The sequence below is a fragment of the Oncorhynchus masou genome, chromosome 22 (genome assembly GCF_036934945.1).
Source record: "Oncorhynchus masou masou isolate Uvic2021 chromosome 22, UVic_Omas_1.1, whole genome shotgun sequence".
Taxonomy (NCBI): Eukaryota; Metazoa; Chordata; class Actinopteri; order Salmoniformes; family Salmonidae; genus Oncorhynchus; species Oncorhynchus masou.
In genome coordinates, this window is record NC_088233.1 from 24,444,333 (window position 1) to 24,463,655 (window position 19,323).

Below are 19,323 nucleotides of genomic sequence, written 5' to 3' on the forward strand. Positions count from 1 at the left end.
TAGGATGAATACTATCTGACAATAGTTTTTTAAACTCTAAGCATTTAGATAGGATTTTTGCATCACAACACTGAAGTCTACGAGGCCTCCAATTTATTAAATTTATATATACCACTTGGTCCTGTTTCAGTAATAATGATATCAGACCTTCTTGTTGGTTGTCCGATAAACTGCCATTTATATAGGAGTGGTTAAAACATGCTAATAATGGTCCTCTGAGTATACCCAACAAAGTTTGGTATACTTCCACTGGTATGCCAATCCAGCCCTGTAGTTTTCCCAGCGTAAAGGCTTTAATTGCATCAAGAAGTTCCTCCTCTGTAATTTGGCCTTCACATGAGTCTTTCTGCACAGATGTTCATTTTACATTATTATTATTAGGAAAAAAAGCCATACAATTAGCTTCGGTTAGTGGAGATGGAGGAGACTGATACGAAAACATATTCTTAAAGTACTTTACTCCCTCTTTCGAAATATAATTCGGTGAATCATGCGTGACTCCATCATTTGTAACAAGTTTCAATACTTTTTTTTGGCAGCATTTCTATATTGAAAATTGAAAAATAATTTGGTGCATTTTCCCCCATATTCCATCCAGTTCGCTTCATTTTTATAATATATTACCCTGGATCTTTCTTGAATAAGTTCCTCCATTTCTTTTTGTTTTTCCTCTAACTTACTCTGAGCCTCTATGTTACAGATTTTTATTGCTATCAAACTGTACTGTTAGTCCTTCAATTTCCTTTGTTAATATGGACTCTTTTGATCTAAGTTGCTTTTGTTTTATAAATGAGTACTGAATTGCATGGTCTCTAAAAAACAATTTTGCGTTGTTGATGTTGTTCCAAACGGTCAGCACTTGCTCCTTAACTTATTTTTCTTTACATATTTTCCACAATTAGTCCAAATTTATTCCACACATTGACTTCCCGTTTACCTCCCAGTATAGTGACCAAACATTCCCCCATTTTGATTTTTTTGTCATGTCATCTGCATCCACTTTTCTGTTACATGTACTACAGTGTTTGGGGTTTATTAGTGTGATTATGATATGCTATAGGTCAGGCACTATTGGTAATTTGCATGTAATGCATACATGTGTCACGTAAAGAGAGCAAGGGTTGAGAGAATAGGGAATATTTTTCCCAAACAAATTAGGGATTTCAGTAACAGAACTTTCAGTCAACATGGTTCTGTGGTGGTTGCTACAGCAGGGAGGAGAGAGACAATGGGTGCTAGTCACACAGTCACTCACTGTCATTCCTCAGCTTTTTACAGAAACAGGGGGTGCCGCTTTGTTATTGCACCTTTAAGGAGGCTTTTATTTATTTCAAAATAGAGTCCTGGGGTTCAGGGACCAATCACAATGCAAATACATTCAGGTTTTTCGACATTAGCTGGATAACAACTTGTTAACTTGACCAGTATGTTTTAAGATGGCATTGTAAGAAGGGAAAGGGGCTCCTGGATAGCTAATCCAGGAGAGGTATTTCAAAAGTAGAATTCAGATATTGGCCTTGCCTAAAAATCAGACTGCTACCATGGTTACAGTCTGAAACAAGTCTTTGTAAAAAAGACGCAAAAGTCTTTACAAGCCAGAATGTTGAATAAAATTATATTTGAGGTATTGACATGTTGAGGTATTGACATGAGAGATTGACATGCATATTATTAAAATTAGCTCTCTGTGTACATCCAAGGGCGTTCTGTGTTGTCCTGTCTTAACCAATTGCAATTTTCCTTTTTTGCGGCACCTGACCACACGACTGAACAGTAGTCCAGGTGCTACAAAACTAGGGCCTGTAGGACCTGCCTTGTTGATAGTGCTGTCAAGGCAGAGCAGCGCCTTATCGTGGCCAGACATCTCCACATCTTAGCTACTGTTGTATCAATATGTTTTGATCATGACAGTTTACAATCCAAGGTAACTCCAAGCAGTTTAGTCACCTCAACTTGCTCAATTTCCACATTATTTATTATAAGATTTAGTTGAGGTTTAGGGTATAGTGAATGATTTGTCCCAAATACAATACTTTTAGTTTTAGAAATTTTTAGGACTGAGTTATTCCTTACCACACACTCTTAAACTAACTTCAACTCTTTGTTAAGTGTTGAAGTCATTTCAGTCACTGTAGTTGCTGACATGTACAGTATAGTGTTGAGTCATCCACATACAGTGGGGCAAAAAAAGTATTTAGTGAGCCACCAATTGTGCTAGTTCTCCCACTTAAAAAGATGAGAGAGGCCTGTAATTTTCATCATAGGTACACTTCAACTATGACAGACAAAATGAGAAGATAAAAAAAATCCAGAAAATCACATTGAGGATTCTTAATTAATTTATTTGCAAATTATGGTGGAAAATTTGAATTTGGTCACCTACAAACAAGCAAGATTTCTGGCTCTCACAGACCTGTAACTTCTTTAAGAGGCTCCTCTGTCGTCCACCCGTTACCTGTATTAATGGCACCTGTATGAACTTGTTATCAGTATAAAAGACACCTGTCCACAACCTCAAACAGTCACACTCCAAACTCCACTATGGCCAAGACCAAAGAGCTGTCAAAGGACACCAGAAACAAAATTGTAGATCTGCACCAGGCTGTGAAGACTGAATTTGCAATAGGTAAGCAGCTTGGTTTGAAGAAATCAACTGTGGGAGCAATTATTAGGAAATGGAAGACATACAAGACCACTGATAATCTCCCTCGATCTGGGGCTCCACGCAAGATCTCACCCCATGGGGTCAAAATGGTCACAAGAACGGTGAGCAAAAATCCCAGAACCACACGGGGGGACCTAGTGAATGACCTGCAGAGAGCTGAAACCAAAGTAACAAAGCCTACCATCAGTAACACACTACGCCGCCAGGGACTCAAATCCTGCAGTGCCAGACGTGTTCCACTGCTTAAGCCAGTTCATGTCCAGGCCCATCTGAAGTTTGCTAGAGAGCATTTGGATGATCCAGAAGAAGATTGGGAGAATGTGATATGGTGAGATGAAACCAAAATATAACTTTTTGGTAAAAACTCAACTCATCGTGTTTGGAGGACAACGAATGCTGAGTTGCATCCGAAGAACACCATACCTACTGTGAAGCATGGGGGTGGAAACATCATGTTTTGGGGCTGTTTTTCTGCAAAGGGACCAGGACGACTGATCCGTGTAAAGGAAAGAATGAATGGGGCCATGTATCGTGAGATTTTGAGTGAAAACCTCCTTCCATCAGCAAGGGCATTGAAGATGAAACATGGCTGGGTATTTCAGCATGACAATGATCCCAGACACACCGCCCGGGCAACGAAGGAGTGGCTTCGTAAGAAGCATTTCAAGGTCCTGGAGTGGCCTAGCCAGTCTCCAGATGTCAACCCCATAGAAAATCTTTGGAGGGAGTTGAAAGTCCGTGTTTCCCAGCAACAGCCCCAAAACATCACTGCTCTAGAGGAGATCTGCATGGAGGAATGGGCCAAAATACCACCAACAGTGTGTGAAAACCTTGTGAAGACTTACAGAAAACATTTGACCTCTGTCATTGCCAACAAAGGGTATATAACAAAGTATTGAGATAAACTTGTGTTATTGACCAAATACTTATTTTCCACCATAATTTGCAAATAAATTCATTAAAAATCCTACAATGTGATTTTCTGAATTTTTTTTTTCTCATTTTGTCTGTCATAGTTGAAATGTACATATGATGAAAATTTCAGGCCTCTCATCTTTTTAAGTGGGAGAACATGCACAATTGGTGGCTGACTAAATACTTATTTGCCCCACTGTACATAGACACTATGACTTTCCTCAAAGCCAGTGGCAATTCATTAGTAAAGTTTGAAAAAAGTAATGGGGCTAGATAGCTGCCTTGGTGAATTCCTGATTCTACCTGGATTATGTTGGAGAGGTTTCCATTAAATAACACCCTCTGTGTTCTGTTAGACAGGTACCTATTTATCCACAATATAGCAGGGTGTAAAGCCATAACACATAAGTTCTGCCAGCAGCAGACTATGATTGATCATGTCAAAAGCCGCTCTGAAGTCTAACAAAACAGCCCCCACACTCTTTTTATCATCAATTTCTCTCAACCAATCATCAGTCATTTGTGTAAGTGCTGTGCTTGTTGAATGTCCTTCTCAATGAGCATGCTGAAACTTTGTTGTCAACTTGTTTACTGTAAAATAGCATTGTATCTGGTCAAACACATTTTTTCCAAAAGTTTACTAAGGGTTGGTAACAGGCTGATTGGTCGGCTATTTGAGCCAGTGAAGGGGGCTTTACTATTCTTAGGTAGCGGAATGACTTTTGCTTCCCTCCAAACCTGAGGGCACACACTTTCTAGTAGGCTTAAAATGAAAATATGGCAAATAGGAGTGGCAATATTTTCCGCTATTATCCTCAGTAATTTTCCATCCAAGTTGTCAGACCCCGGTGGCTTGTCATTGTTGATAGACAACAATCATTTTTTCACCTCTTCCACACTAACTTTATGGAATTTAAAATTACAACTCTTGTCTTTCGTAATTTGGTCAGATGTACTTGGATGTGTAGTGTCAGCATTTGTTGCTGTTATGTCATGCCTAAAGTTTGCTAATCTTGCCAATTAAAAAAATATTAAAGAAGTTGGCAATATCAGTTGGTTTTGTGATGAATGAGCCATCTGATTCAGTGAATGATGAAGCTGAGTTTGCCTTTTTCCCCAGAATTTCATTTAAGGTGCCCCAAAACTTCTTACTATCATTCTTTATTTAATTTATCTTTGTTTCATAGTGTAGTTTCTTATTTTTATTCAGTTTAGTCACATGATTTCTCAATAAGGAACATTTACAAAATTTTGCACACAGGTTTCTCAGGGTGTATATACAGTGCCTTGCGAAAGTATTCGGCCCCCTTGAACTTTGCGACCTTTTGCCACATTTCAGGCTTCAAACATAAAGATATAAAACTGTATTTTTTTGTGAAGAATCAACAACAAGTGCGACACAATCATGAAGTGGAACGACATTTTTTGAATATTTCAAACTTTTTTAACAAATCAAAAACTGAAAAATTGGACGCCTTTACTTTCAGTGCAGCAAACTCTCTCCAGCAGTTCAGTGAGGATCTCTGAATGATCCAATGTTGACCTAAATGAATAATGATGATAAATACAATCCACCTGTGTGTAATCAAGTCTCCGTATAAATGCACCTGCACTGTGATAGTCTCAGAGGTCCGTTAAAATTGCGTCCTACCTGACAGGTCGCTCCTACCAGGTGGCGTGGCGAGAATCTGTCTCCTCGCCACGCGCTCTCACCACTGGTGTCCCCCAGGGCTCTGTTCTAGGCCCTCTCCTATTCTCGCTATACACCAAGTCACTTGGCTCTGTCATAACCTCACATGGTCTCTCCTATCATTGCTATGCAGACGACACACAATTAATCTTCTCCTTTCCCCCTTCTGATGACCAGGTGGCGAATCGCATCTCTGCATGTCTGGCAGACATATCAGTGTGGATGACGGATCACCACCTCAAGCTGAACCTCGGCAAGACGGAGCTGCTCTTCCTCCCGGGGAAGGACTGCCCGTTCCATGATCTCGCCATCACGGTTGACAACTCCATTGTGTCCTCCTCCCAGAGCGCTAAGAACCTTGGCGTGATCCTGGACAACACCCTGTCGTTCTCAACCAACATCATGGCGGTGGCCCGTTCCTGTAGGTTCATGCTCTACAATATCCGCAGAGTGCGACCCTGCCTCACACAGGAGGCGGCGCAGGTCCTAATCCAGGCACTTGTGATCTCCCGTCTGGATTACTGCAACTCGCTGTTGGCTGGGCTCCCTGCCTGTGCCATTAAACCCCTACAACTCATCCAGAACGCCGCAGCCCGTCTGGTGTTCAACCTTCCCAAGTTCTCTCACGTCACCCCGCTCCTCCGCTCTCTCCACTGGCTTCCAGTTGAAGCTCGCATCCGCTACAAGACCATGGTGCTTGCCTACGGAGCTGTGAGGGGAACGGCACCGCAGTACCTCCAGGCTCTGATCAGGCCCTACACCCAAGCAAGGGCACTGCGTTCATCCACCTCTGGCCTGCTCGCCTCCCTACCACTGAGGAAGTACAGTTCCCGCTCAGCCCAGTCAAAACTGTTCGCTGCTCTGGCCCCCCAATGGTGGAACAAACTCCCTCACGACGCCAGGACAGCGGAGTCAATCACCACCTTCCGGAGACACCTGAAACCCCACCTCTTCAAGGAATACCTAGGATAGGATAAGTAATCCTTCTCACCCCCCCTTAATGATTTAGATGCACTATTGTAAAGTGGCTGTTCCACTGGATGTCAGAAGGTGAATTCACCAATTTGTAAGTCGCTCTGGATAAGAGCGTCTGCTAAATGACTTAAATGTAATGTAAAATGTTAAAAGCGCAGAGAGCATCATGAAGAACAAGGAACACACCAGGCAGGTCCGAGATACAGTTGTGAAGAAGTTTAAAGCCGGATTTGGATACAAAAAGATTTCCCAAGCTTTAAACATCCCAAGGAGCACTGTGCAAGCAATAATATTGAAATGGAAGGAGTATCAGACCACTGCAAATCTACCAAGACCTGGCCGTCCCTCTAAACTTTCAGCTCATACAAGGAGAAGACTGATCAGAGATGCAGCCAAGAGGCCCATGATCACTCGGGATGAAATGCAGAGATCTACAGCTGAGGTGGGAGACTCTGTCCATAGGACAACAATCAGTCGTATATTGCACAAATCTGGCCTTTATGGAAGAGTGGCAAGAAGAAAGCCATTTCTTAAAGATATCCATAAAAAGTGTTGTTTAAAGTTTGCCACAAGCCACCTGGGAGACACATCAAACATGTGGAAGAAGGTGCTCTGGTCAGATGAAACCAAAATGGAACTTTTTGGCAACAATTTCAAAACGTTATGTTTGGCGTAAAAGCAACACAGCTCATCACCCTGAACACACCATCTCCACTGTCAAACACGGTGGTGGCAGCATCATGGTTTTGGGCCTGCTTTTCTTCAGCAGGGACAGGGAAGATGGTTAAATTTGATGGGAAGATGGATGGAGCCAAATACAGGACCATTCTGGAAGAAAACCTGATGGAGTCTGCAAAAGACCTGAGACTGGGACGGAGATTTGTCTTCCAACAAGACAATGATCCACAACATAAAGCAAAATCTACAATGGAATGGTTCAAAAATAAACATATCCAGGTGTTAGAATGGCCAAGTCAAAGTCCAGACCTGAATCCAATTGAGAATCTGTGGAAAGAACTGAAAACTGCTGTTCACAAATGCTCTCCATCCAACCTCACTGAGCTCGTGCTGTTTTGCAAGGAGGAATGGTAAAAAATGTCAGTCTCTCAATGTGCAAAACTGATAGAGACATACCCCAAGCGACTTACAGCTGTAATCGCAGCAAAAGGTGGCGCGCTTTAACAAAGTGATTTCAAATCAAAAGAATAACTTAAGGGGACATATCCCGAATAATTTTGACAGTCTAGGGGGGATTAATGAGACTCGTAACTCATGCAAATTATTATTGTGACAAAGGAAAAGTGTGAACTCTGAAATAAGCACGACAACTGAAATCTACCGTCAAACTCTAGGTTATTTTATAAACACACGGTAATGGGGGAGCAGGAAAAGGGGCCTGGAAAAAGAAACAATAAGTATTCAAAAACACCCTAAGCTACAAAACAACAGCTTTTTTCAAACACCATAACCAAAAACAATACTCACAGTTTTTGATTTTTACAGTTAAAAAATTGGGGAGTGATGTTTGAAATATCCAATAAATGTCGTTCCACTTCATGATTGTGTCCCACTTGTTGTTGATTCTTCACAAAAAAATACAGTTTTATATCTTTATGTTTGAAGCCTGAAATGTGGCAAAAGGTCGCAAAGTTCAAGGGGGCCGAATACCTTCGCAAGGCACTGTACCAATTAATTGTGTATAAAAGCCTGATTAATCAGACTAATATTGGACTAATGTAGGCTATATCTAAATCAAATACATTTTAATCAATCTCTTTTTCTGGTACTAAATATTTTTTAAATTTGGGAGCTCCAGCTAATGTATAGCCCTGGTGAGTATTGAAATGCTTGCTCTGTTTTTCTTAATACTACAGGATGTATGCAAGCTGTGTCTTCCTTTTTGAAAGTCAGTTGTTTCTTAGGAAACAAACAATAAACATAATAGCTTAATTCAAAGAATGAATCAGCAAATGTTCATTTTAAGCAGAACAGAAATGCCTTTAGGTCTAGTCTACTTTATCTTCTAGGATAGCAGCCTCATTGAGGTACGAGAAGAAATTAACAAATTGTTCATTGTACCCTGATCACAGTAATGGGCTGTATCACAGTTTCAGGGAGCCAGACTTGCAGGTCTGTCATTAGTATACAGATGTTTCAGCAAGCACTGTTAATGATAATTATCAGAAATGTCATTTTATTGGAATGCTTGCCCCATTCGTTTCAGCCTCTTCTCATTTCAGTCCAGTAATGAGCACCTACAGTATATCTAATTTTGACAGTTTGACGTTCATTCTGGAATGAAGCTATCTAATGGAAGGGAAGGGCTGTTTTAATCTGATCTGAGGCTTTTGTCCATCACTGTAGTAGACTAAAGGAGACAGGGTGGAGAGAGAGAGAATGTTAGTTGCATCATTTTGTGTGTTTGCTCCTCTCTCTATTTCTCTCGCTCTCTCCCTCTTTCGCCTTCTCTGTCAGACCCCCCCCCCCCACTCTTGAGGTTCAGCTCTGTTTCTAATGAGCTCAGGAACACTGTGGCTATACAGGGTGACATCCAGGGGAGTGATTTGATTTTCTCCTTCCCCTCTGCTCTGTAATTTACACTCTCTCTCTTTAGCTTGCACACCTGAATGTGTGTGTAGAACCTAGGGCTGTCCCGAAACAAATCTTGCTCAACGAGAATCGTCTGTTCTTTCGACCAATTGATTGGTCATGTTATTGTTCACACACACATGGTTAGCAAATGTTTATGCGAGTGTATCGAAATGCTTGTGCTTCTAGTTCTGACCATGCAGTAATATCTAACAAGTAATCTAACAATTTCACAGCAATTACCTTTTACACACAAGTGTAAAGGAATGAATAAGAATATGTACATATAAATATATGGATGAGCGATGGCCGAACAGCATAGGCAAGATGCAGTAGATGGTATAGAGTACAGTATATACATATGAGATGAGTAATGTCGGGTATGTAAACATTATATAAAGTGGCATTGTTTAAAGTGACTCGTGATACATTTATTACATCCAATTTTTAATTATTAAAGTGGTTAGAGATTTGAGTCAGTATGTTGGCAGCAGACACTCAATGTTAGTGATGGCTGTTTAACAGTCTGATGGCCTTGAGATAGAAGCTGTTTTTCAGTCTCTCGGTCACAGCTTTGATGCACATGTACTTCTGGATGATAGCGGGGTGAACAGGCAGTGGCTTGGGTGGTTGTTGTCCTTGATGATCTTTTTGGCCTTCCTGTGACACCGGGTGGTGTAGGTGTCCTGCAGGGCAGGTAGTTTATCCCTGGTGGTGCGTTGTGCAGACCTCACTACCCTCTGGAGAGCCTTACTGTTGTGGGCGGAGCAGTTGCCGACAGAATGCTCTCGATTGTGCATCTGTAAAAGTTTGTCAGTGTTTTTGGTGATAAGACAAATTTCTTAAGCCTCCAGAGGTTGAAGAGGCACTGTTGCGCCTTCTTCACCACGCTGTCTGTGTTGGTGGACCATTTCAGGTTGTCCCGTGATGTGTACACCGAGGTACTTAAAACTTTCCACCTTCTTCACTACTGTCAGGTCGATGTGGATAGGGGGGTGCTCCCTCTGCTGTTTCCTGAAGACCACAATCATCTCCTTTGTTTTGTTGACGCTGAGTGTGAAGTTATTTTCCTGACACCACACTCCGAGGGCCCTCACCTCGTCCCTGTAGGCCGTCTCGTCGTTGTTGGTAATCAAGCCTACCACTGTAGTGTCGTCTGCCAACTTGATGATTGAGTTGGAGGTGTGCATGGCCACACAGTCATGGATGAACTGGGAGTACAGGAGGGGCCTGAGAACACACCCTTGTGCACCCAGTGTTGAGGATCCGCAGGGTGGAGATGTTGTTTCCTACCCTCACCATCTGGGGGCGTCCCATCAGAAAGTCCAGGACCCAGGTGCACAGGGCGGGGTCGAGGGTTGCACAGCCCAGGGTCTCGAGCATATTGATGAGTTTGGAGGGTACTATGGTGTTAAATGCTGACCTGTAGTCGATGAAAAGCATTCTTACATACAGTATATCACAAACTGTGAGTACACCCCTCACATTTTTGTAAATATTTGAGTATATCTTTTCATGTGACAACACTGAAGAAATGACACTTTGCTACAATGGAAAGTAGTGAGTGTACAGCTTGTATAACAGTGTAAATTTGCTGTCCCCTTAAATAACTCAACACGCAGCCATTAATGTATAAACCGCTGGCAACAAAAGTGAGTACACCCGTAAGTGAAAATGTCCAAATTGGGCCCAAAGTGTCAATATTTTGTGTGGCCACCATCATCACAGGTTGCCACTGGAGTCCTCCTCCATGACGACATCACGGAGCTGGTGGATGTTAGAGTCCTTGCACTCCTCCACCTTCCGTTTGAGGATGCCCCACAGATGCTCAATAGGGTTTAGGTCTGGAGACATGCTTGGCCAGTCCATCACTTTTACCCTCAGCTTCTTTAGCAAGGCAGTGGTCGTCTTGGAGGTGTGTTTGGGGTCGTTATCATGTTGGAATACTGCCCTGCGGCCCAGTCTCTGAAGGGAGGGGGATCATGCTCTGCTTCAGTATGTCACAGTACATGTTGGCATTCATGGTTCCCTCAATGAACTGTAGCTCCCCAGTGCCGGCAGCACCCATGCAGCCCCAGACCATGACACTCCCACCACCATGCTTGACTGTAGGCAAGACACACTTGTCTTTGGACTCCTCACCTGGTTGCTGCCACACACACTTGACACCATCTGAACCAAATAAGTTTATCTTGGTCTCATCAGACCACAGGACATGGTTCCAGTAATCCATGTCCTTAGTCTGCTTGTCTTCAGCAAACTGTTTGTGGACTTTCTTGTGCATCACCTTTAGAAGAGGCTTCCTTCTGGTACGACAGCCATGCAGACCAATTTGATGCAGTGTACGGCGTATGGTCTGAGCACGGACAGGCTGACCCCAGGCTGATTTTGTAAAATGATACAAGCGAGTAACAATAAACAATCTCCTGTTGATGAGAATGAGTAGCCTAAAGTCAGAAGTTTACATACACTCAATTAGTATTTGGTAGCATTGTCTTTAAATTGTTTAACTTGGGTCAAACATTTCGGGTAGCCTTCCACAAGCTTCCAACAATAAGTGCATTTTGGCCCATTCCTCCTGACAGAGCTGGTGTAACTGAGTTAGGATTTTAGGCCTCCTTGCTCACACACGCTTTTTCAGTTCTGCCCACAAATCTCTCTAGGATTGAGGTCAGGTCTTTGTGATGGCCACTCCAATACCTTGACTTTGTTGTCCGTAAGCCATTTTGCCACAACTTTGGAAGTATGCTTGGAGACATTGTCCATTAGGAAGACTCATTTGCGACCAAGCTTTAGCCTTCTGACTGATGTCTTGAGATGTTGCTTCAATATATCCACATAATTTTCCTTCCTCATGACGCCATCTATTTGAGAAGTGCACCAGTCCCTCCTGCAGCAAAACACCCCAACAACATGATGCTGCCACCCCCGTGCTTCATGGTTGGGATGGTGTTCTTCGGTTTGCAAGCCGCCCCCTTTTTCTTCCAAACATAACAATGGTCATTATGGTTAAAAAGTACGATCTATGCAGTTGCAAACCGTAGTCTGGCTTTTTTTATGGCGGTTTTGGAGCAATGTCTTCTTCCTTGCTGAGCCTCCTTTCAGGTTATGTCGATATAGGACTCGTTTTACTGTGGATATAGATACTTTTGTACCTGTTTCCTCCAGCATCTTCACAAGGTCCTTTGCTGTTGTTCTGGGATAGATTTGCACTTTTTGCACAAAAGTACGTCCATCTCTAGGAGACAGAACACATCTTCTTCCTGAGCGGTATTGACGGCTGCGTGTCCCATGGTGTTTATACTTGCAAACTATTTTTGTACAGATGAACGTGGTAACTTCAGGCATTTGGAAATTGCTCCCAAGGATGAACCAGACTTGCGGAGTTCTACAATTTTGTTTCTGAGGTATTGGCTGATTTATTTTGATTTTCCCATGATGTCAAGCAAAGAGGCACTGCATTTGAAGGTAGTCCATGAAATACATCCACAGGTACACCTCCAATTGACTCAAATTATGTCAATCAGCCTATCAGAAACTTCTAAAGCCATGACATAATTCCCTGGAATTTTCCAAGCTGTTTAAAGGCACAGTCAAGTTAGTGTATGTAAACTTCTGACCCACTGGAATTGTGATAGAGTGAATTATAAATGCAATAATCTGTCTGTAAACAATTATTGGAAAAATGACTTGTCATGCACAAAGCAGATGTTCTAACCAACTTGCCAAAACTATAGTTTGTTACCATGACATCTACCCAGCTCTGAACGACTTAATCTTAGAAAGGCTTATATTCAAGGAGTTTCTACTAGTGCTGAGAGATTAACCATCTTTTTTTTCTGTTATTAAAGAGCTAATTGGCCGACGTTGGTTTAACTACCTGAAATCCATTTTGTTTCTCTTCAGAGAAATCAAATCATTCTCGAGAGAAATCTGAGAAATAAAGTGAACTATGTGGGACGCTGGGCTAAAGGGAGTTGTAGTTTTTATTAAGCAAATATTCAAACTAGTTCAGCGCAGAAACGTGGTAAATAACCACATTGACCATAATCCATTGCACCAGCTTTTTCTGGCTCATTGACGGATCAGAGAGGAAGAGGTGAAGCGAGAGGTTTCACTCTCGCCAAAAGCTTTCCAAAATAAGCCCAATGCATTTATATAGGTATATTTTGGACAAAGCGTGTCTTCACGCCTTTGAGACAACGACTCCCATTGTAAGGGCATAGACATGATTGTCTTGTAATTGTCTACAGATCTCTGGACGGATACACTTTTGCGCCTGCTTCGTTAGGTCAGATACACACAGACCGCATACACCGCATGAGAGAGGAATGTACACAACACAACATCCACAGGGACAGATGCAGTTCATAAAAGTATACCTTATTTACTTTGAATAACTAGTAACATTATTTTGTCAGACAGCTCTGCAACATACTTAGGCAGGCTAGCTAAATAGGATGACTAAAACATTAGATGGCCTGACTGGCTGACTGCCTGAGCTGAGAAGAGACAAATAAGTAATCAAATAAAAACTAAGAAAAATACACAACTGAAATGTTTTATTATTTCATAGTAATTTCCTATTTAAAAAAAATTGATATCCACCAAACCAGGACCTGACAGAGACAATGGAATATCTTCAATATTTTGACAATTGAATGTTCACTATTTTTGGCTTTTGAATTAAAAAGCTCTAAAATCATTGTAACGTCCTTTATTTTATAAAACATTTCATGTTCAAAAAAATAATCAAATGATTTACTTTATAATTATACCTAAACCGAAGCAACCTCAAAAAGCACCAATTCCTCAGCCCTAGTTTCTACTGAACTGCAGAGGAGTGAAGCACAGCATACCACCACACATCTTCTCTAGAGACACACAATGATCAGGGAGTGGAACAACGATCATCACAGCAGTGGGAAGCACACAAACACCCTAACTGCAAGCATAGTCAGACATGCACACACACACACACACCTGGCTAGAGGCCACCGCACGGCAGGCAGTGACCTCGGATCTCTTCATCAGTGTGTGGACCTGCTGAGTAAAGGTGAGTCACTGAGACTGCATAACTAGGTAAAACTCAATCTACTCTCTCTCTCGCTGAGCTTAGCTCACACTGTACAGAGGAGCAAACTGAAAAGGAAGAAATAATGCAGCAACTCTTCAAGGACAACGGTAGTGAACCCCCCCAAATTATTTGTTTTAAACCCACAGAAAAAAAAAATTTTAAGTGAACTTTCTTTGTCCTTGACAAGTTGCTGAATTTCCCACTATTTTTCAGTCCCACTTAGCTCATGACTGGCTCTACTTACGAATGCACAAAGATAGAATGAATGCTGCCACCAGCTCATAGTACTGTATAGTTCATTAATCCACTGACACAGCCTGGGTCAATGCATTCCTCTGGATAATTGTATGTCAGCCTCTTACCATTCATTATATTACCTTATGATTGACTTTATACCTCCTTAATACTGATGAACAAAACATCTAGGCCCTCCCTATTGATCTGTGTCATCTAAATAAAGGCTATTTCCAAGTGAGTGTCATGTCAATAGGATTCAGGTCACTCTAGAAATTGTCCGGTCGAAGTGTTCAACAGTTACACCCCGAGTTCAACCAGTCAGAAGAGAAGTTCACAGGCAAACAAAACAAGAGCTCCTGAATATTGGACATGATGAGCACCCAAAACATATACTCTAAAAAGTGAAAATTGGGTCATGGAGTTAATCCTATTGGGAAAGCTCTGCGTATGTACAACTCTTGCACACTTCACTTTGGTGTTGCATGCTACAATAATGTATGACCTTGTTTTTACCCTACTGAGATTCTTGTGGCATGAAAAATCAGATATACAATAACCAGAAGAGGGATTAGCTGGGTCACAGAAATTCAGTTTTAGAAGAAAGCCTGACTCTCTTTATAATCCTGTCAATCAGGACTGTATTTGTTTCTTTGATATTCATCTAAATCCAGACCAGTAGTATTATGTCAGCTCATCTGTAAATCCTGATCTTGATATCAATGACATAGGCTACAGAAAACGCCTATAACATAGTAATAAGACAGCAATACATGTGCAAATCAGATGTACAATACAAAACTGATTCAGACATTTATACAAAGGAACATTTATAAAAGGAAGGACCAAATACATACACTGACACACACGCACAAACAATCAACTATGTTTAAGGCAAATAAATGTATCACACACTACAGACAAATAAATCAATATTTGACATTATGCCAAGATCTTACCAAGAGCTATTTCTTTGATGGGGACGTGCACTCAATCAGCAAGCGTTATAGGGCTGACTTCATGTCATCAAATAAAACATAGTCACATCAGTCAGCTGGTCCTGTGTAGCTATAGCACCAACGTACCCCGAACTCCGAGCTCCAACTTGGTAAGTGAAGTAGCTATCTAGTATCGACAGTTCTGTCAAACACTGGAATAAAAGCCAGAGAATGCGCTCTTGCCTTGTAGTTTATATTACCATATATGCTTCCCTGGTTAATTCGTTCCCTCCCACCCCGCCACTTCGGGATACCTCTCCAACCTCTTTCCTCAAAGAGCAAAACAATACACGTTGGCTATGACATTTGCACCAATTTGTCGGATAAAATGTCCACGTCACGTCTCAGCTGCCCGGTTGACAGCTCTCTCCTCCCGCGGCGTTGCTCAGGAACTCTGTGGAGTTACGTGTGTGACATACTCAGACAACACTCAAGGTCCCCCGTGTACCTTGGTACTGCAATATTGTCACACCTAACACTCTGCTACACTTTGTTCGTAGTAGACTTTCCTCGTCTTATTAATCGTTGTCTCGAACGAGTAGTACTTCAAAACCCAGTTGTTTTTTCTATGTAGCTAGCTAGGGCGTTCAAAACAGTTCCGTGATATGCATACTGCTCTACTCGAACACACTAATATATTCAATGCATGTTCTAAAATTATGAAAAGGTTATACATTTCTTTATACGGGAAACTGATATATTTGTCCACTTTGCTACCTATAATAAAATAGCAAAAAACACAGGAAGTAGCTACGTCCACACTCCACTATTTTCATTGTTATATCTCTGCAGGGTTGCCAGGCAAGCTGACATTTCTAAAACAATGATTATCAAAACCTACTCTAAAGTCCTGAAACTAGCCAAAAACGTTTTCAACGCAAAAGAGATGTTGCCATATGTATACAATAAACCCTTTTGCCATAACGTTATCGAGACATTTATTAAGAAGGAATATCATAGTAACTTGTAATGACGTTCGAAGCAAAATTAGGTTTTCCTCAAAATAATAATTATTGGCAGCTATGACAAGGTGCAATAAAATAATTTTAATATGTTGCAAGAGAAAAGATCATTTGACCTTATTAAACTCACGAGATAATTTTCCATCAATGGATGTAAATGTAACTTGTTTGACTGCCATTATTAAGCATTAAGGCGCAGGGGTTTATGGTATTTGGCCAATATACCATAGCTAACTAAGGGCTGTTCCTAAGCATGATGCAACGGCGAGTCTTGGACACAGCCAACGACTTCAACTATATATCTCATTCCAATATTATATTCCAAACTATATATTTTTTTTAATTAATTTAAAACAACGTTTGATCACCGTTTGCCCCTGAATGTCCTTTTAAAGACTGCTGGGATGTAAAATCTTGCATTATTCAAATAATATTTAGTGCAATTGTACATATTGGATTGTACGGAAAAGGAACAGCAAAGAAAGAAAAAGGTGAGTTAAAAAGAGGGAGGGGGATGGCAATTACCCCCATACTTAAATAAATACAAATACAAACATTTCATGAAATAACTAAAAAAGTGTAAACTCTAGCCATTTTTCCCCCTTTATAGTTGATTTGCCTAAGCATGACTTTCATCCACATACCATACTATAAACCGCCCATTTGCGAGATTGACTTGTCATTTCAACAGGCATAGGCTACAGACTAAAATCTGGGTTTATGATTGTAATTACATTTTGCCATGGTTTGCTTAGATAAAGGTAGGTAGCCTATAGCCTCTGATAGGCCTACATCTCATTTCAGATAGTCTACAGTAGCCTAGACAAGATGTTGGCAATATGTAAACTAAACAATTTAGCATCTTGCTTAGTTAAAATGAACAGACTCATTAAATCAACATGAATAGGTAGGTGATTTAGAGGTAAGAAATGCTTGTGTTTCTCAATAGCCTGCTGAAATAAGCTACGACGGATGGGGTCATCATTTTAATCACTGAATTAAATATTAATAATATGTACAGTAGCAGTCAAAAGTTTGGACACACCTACTCATTCCAGGGTTTTTCTTTATTTCCACGATTTTCTACATTGTAGAATAATAGTGAAGACATCAAAACTATGAAATAACGAGCTCCATGAGGTAGTCACCTGGAATGCATTTCAATTAACATGTGTGCCTTGTTGAAAGTTAATTTGTGGAATTTCTTTCCTTCTTGATGCGTTTGAGCCAATCAGTTGTGTTGTGACAAGGTAGGGGTGGTATACAGAAGATAGCCCTATTTGGTAAAAGACCAAGTCCATATTATGGCAAGAATAGCTCAAATAAGCATTTAGAAACAACAGTCCATCATTACTTTAAGACATGAAGGTCAGTCAATTCGGAAAATGTCTTCAAGTGCAGTCGCAAAAATCATCAAGCACTTTGATGAAACTGGCTCTCATGAGGACCGTCACAGGAATGGAAGACCCAGAGTCTGCTGCAGAGAATAAGTTCCTTAGAGTTAACTGAACCTCAGATTACAGCCCAAATAAATGCTTCACAGAGTTCAAGTAACAGACACATCTCAACATCAACTGTTCAGAGGAGACTGCATGAATCATGGCCTTCATGGTCGAATTGCTGCAAAGAAACCACTACTAAAGGTCACCAATAATAAGAAGAGACTTGCTTGGACCAAGAAAAACGAGCAATGGAAATCTGTCCTGTGGTCTGATGAGTCCAAATTTGATATTTCTAGTTCCAACCGCCGTGTCTTTGTGAGATGCAGAGCAGGTAAAAGAATGATCTCTGCATGTGTGGTTCCCACCGTGAAGCATGGAGGAGAAGGTGTGATGGTGTAGGGGTACTTTGCTGGTGACAGTCTGTGATTTATTTAGAATTCAAGACACACTTAACCAGCATGGCTACCACAGCATATTGTAGCGATACGCCATCCCATCTGGTTTGCTCTTAGTGGGACTATCATTTGTTTTTCAACAGGACAATGACCCAAACCCCACCTCCAGGCTGTGTAAGGGCTATTTGACCCGGAGGGAGAGCAATGGAGTACTGCACCAAGAGTGTGAAAAGCTGTCATCAAGTCAAGGGGTGGCTACTTTGAAGAATCTAAAATCTATATGATTCCAAATCTATATGATTCCATTCCAATCCATATCTAAAATCTACATGATCACATGTGTTATTTCATAGTTTTGATGTCTTTTTTTTGGTTACTACATGATTCCATATGCGTTATTTCATAGATTTTATGTCTTCACTATTATTCTACAATGTAGAAAATAGTGGAAATAAAGAAAAACCCTTGAATGAATATGTGTCCTAACTTTTGACTGGTACTGTATATGAACTGAATATGTTTATTTTTAGCCTAATTTTACTACTGTTACCATCAATCTAATGCGTTCTAACAACTGATGGGGAATTTTGATAGAGCTTTGATGACTTCTAATTTAATTTACTAAACATGTCCATTAATAATTGCATAACGACACATGTTTACAACAACAATAAACTGAAGTTATAGGCTATTTATTAAATTGTTTTGCCAGCTCCAGGTAGGCTACACAAGGGCACATTTATTTGTATCATTCTCCACATTTAATGTCAGTTTCATATAGTACTTTTCTTCATAAAAGAACCACGCTCATTTCACATTTCCACTCAGGCAGCCCCCGAGACACAATAACTGAGCATACGTAAAACACTTCCCTTGATAACGTTCTTTTAGCAAAGTTAACCATCTCCGTGCGAATTGATGTAACCACCTCCGACTGATTTTTTAGAGAAATGCCATTGCGGCCGCGGTGAAACTTAGAAATAGCTCAATAACCCGCAAACCACGACCAATACATTTTCAACGCGGCATCGTTTTAAAAGTATTCCAATTTACTAGAAAAGAATGTACATGGCAACCCTGTGTCTGTGCTACAGCTCTACATCACCGTTCGATCATAAGTGGAACGCCGCCACCTTGCGCAACCACAAACTGTTGTCTACGACCGCCATCTCCCGGATTTATACCATACGTTCATGCATAAACAATTGGTTCCGTTCAATGTTGTACGGTTGACTACTAGATGGTGCAAAAGAGCCATCCTTTTTATTCTGACACGCTTGCTCGCACACAAACCCCATGACAAGCAGCCGGGTTCAAGAGAAATAAACCAGCCCGTTTCTTTCCAGCCTCGTGGCTCAACTGTTAACACGGGTCAAAGTTA

At 41.0% G+C, this 19,323-nt stretch overlaps 1 protein-coding gene across 1 annotated transcript in view; it reads right to left on the bottom strand.

The window, feature by feature from the left end:
- The window catches only part of LOC135509231 (furin-like), a 222,699-nt gene extending 206,802 nt beyond the window's left edge, over positions 1-15,897 (bottom strand). The window contains exon 1 of the mRNA XM_064929720.1: positions 15,105-15,897. The gene's annotated coding sequence lies outside the window, so the exon portion shown is untranslated. The remainder of the gene's footprint in view (positions 1-15,104) is intronic.
- Positions 15,898-19,323: the final 3,426 nt, after the last annotated feature.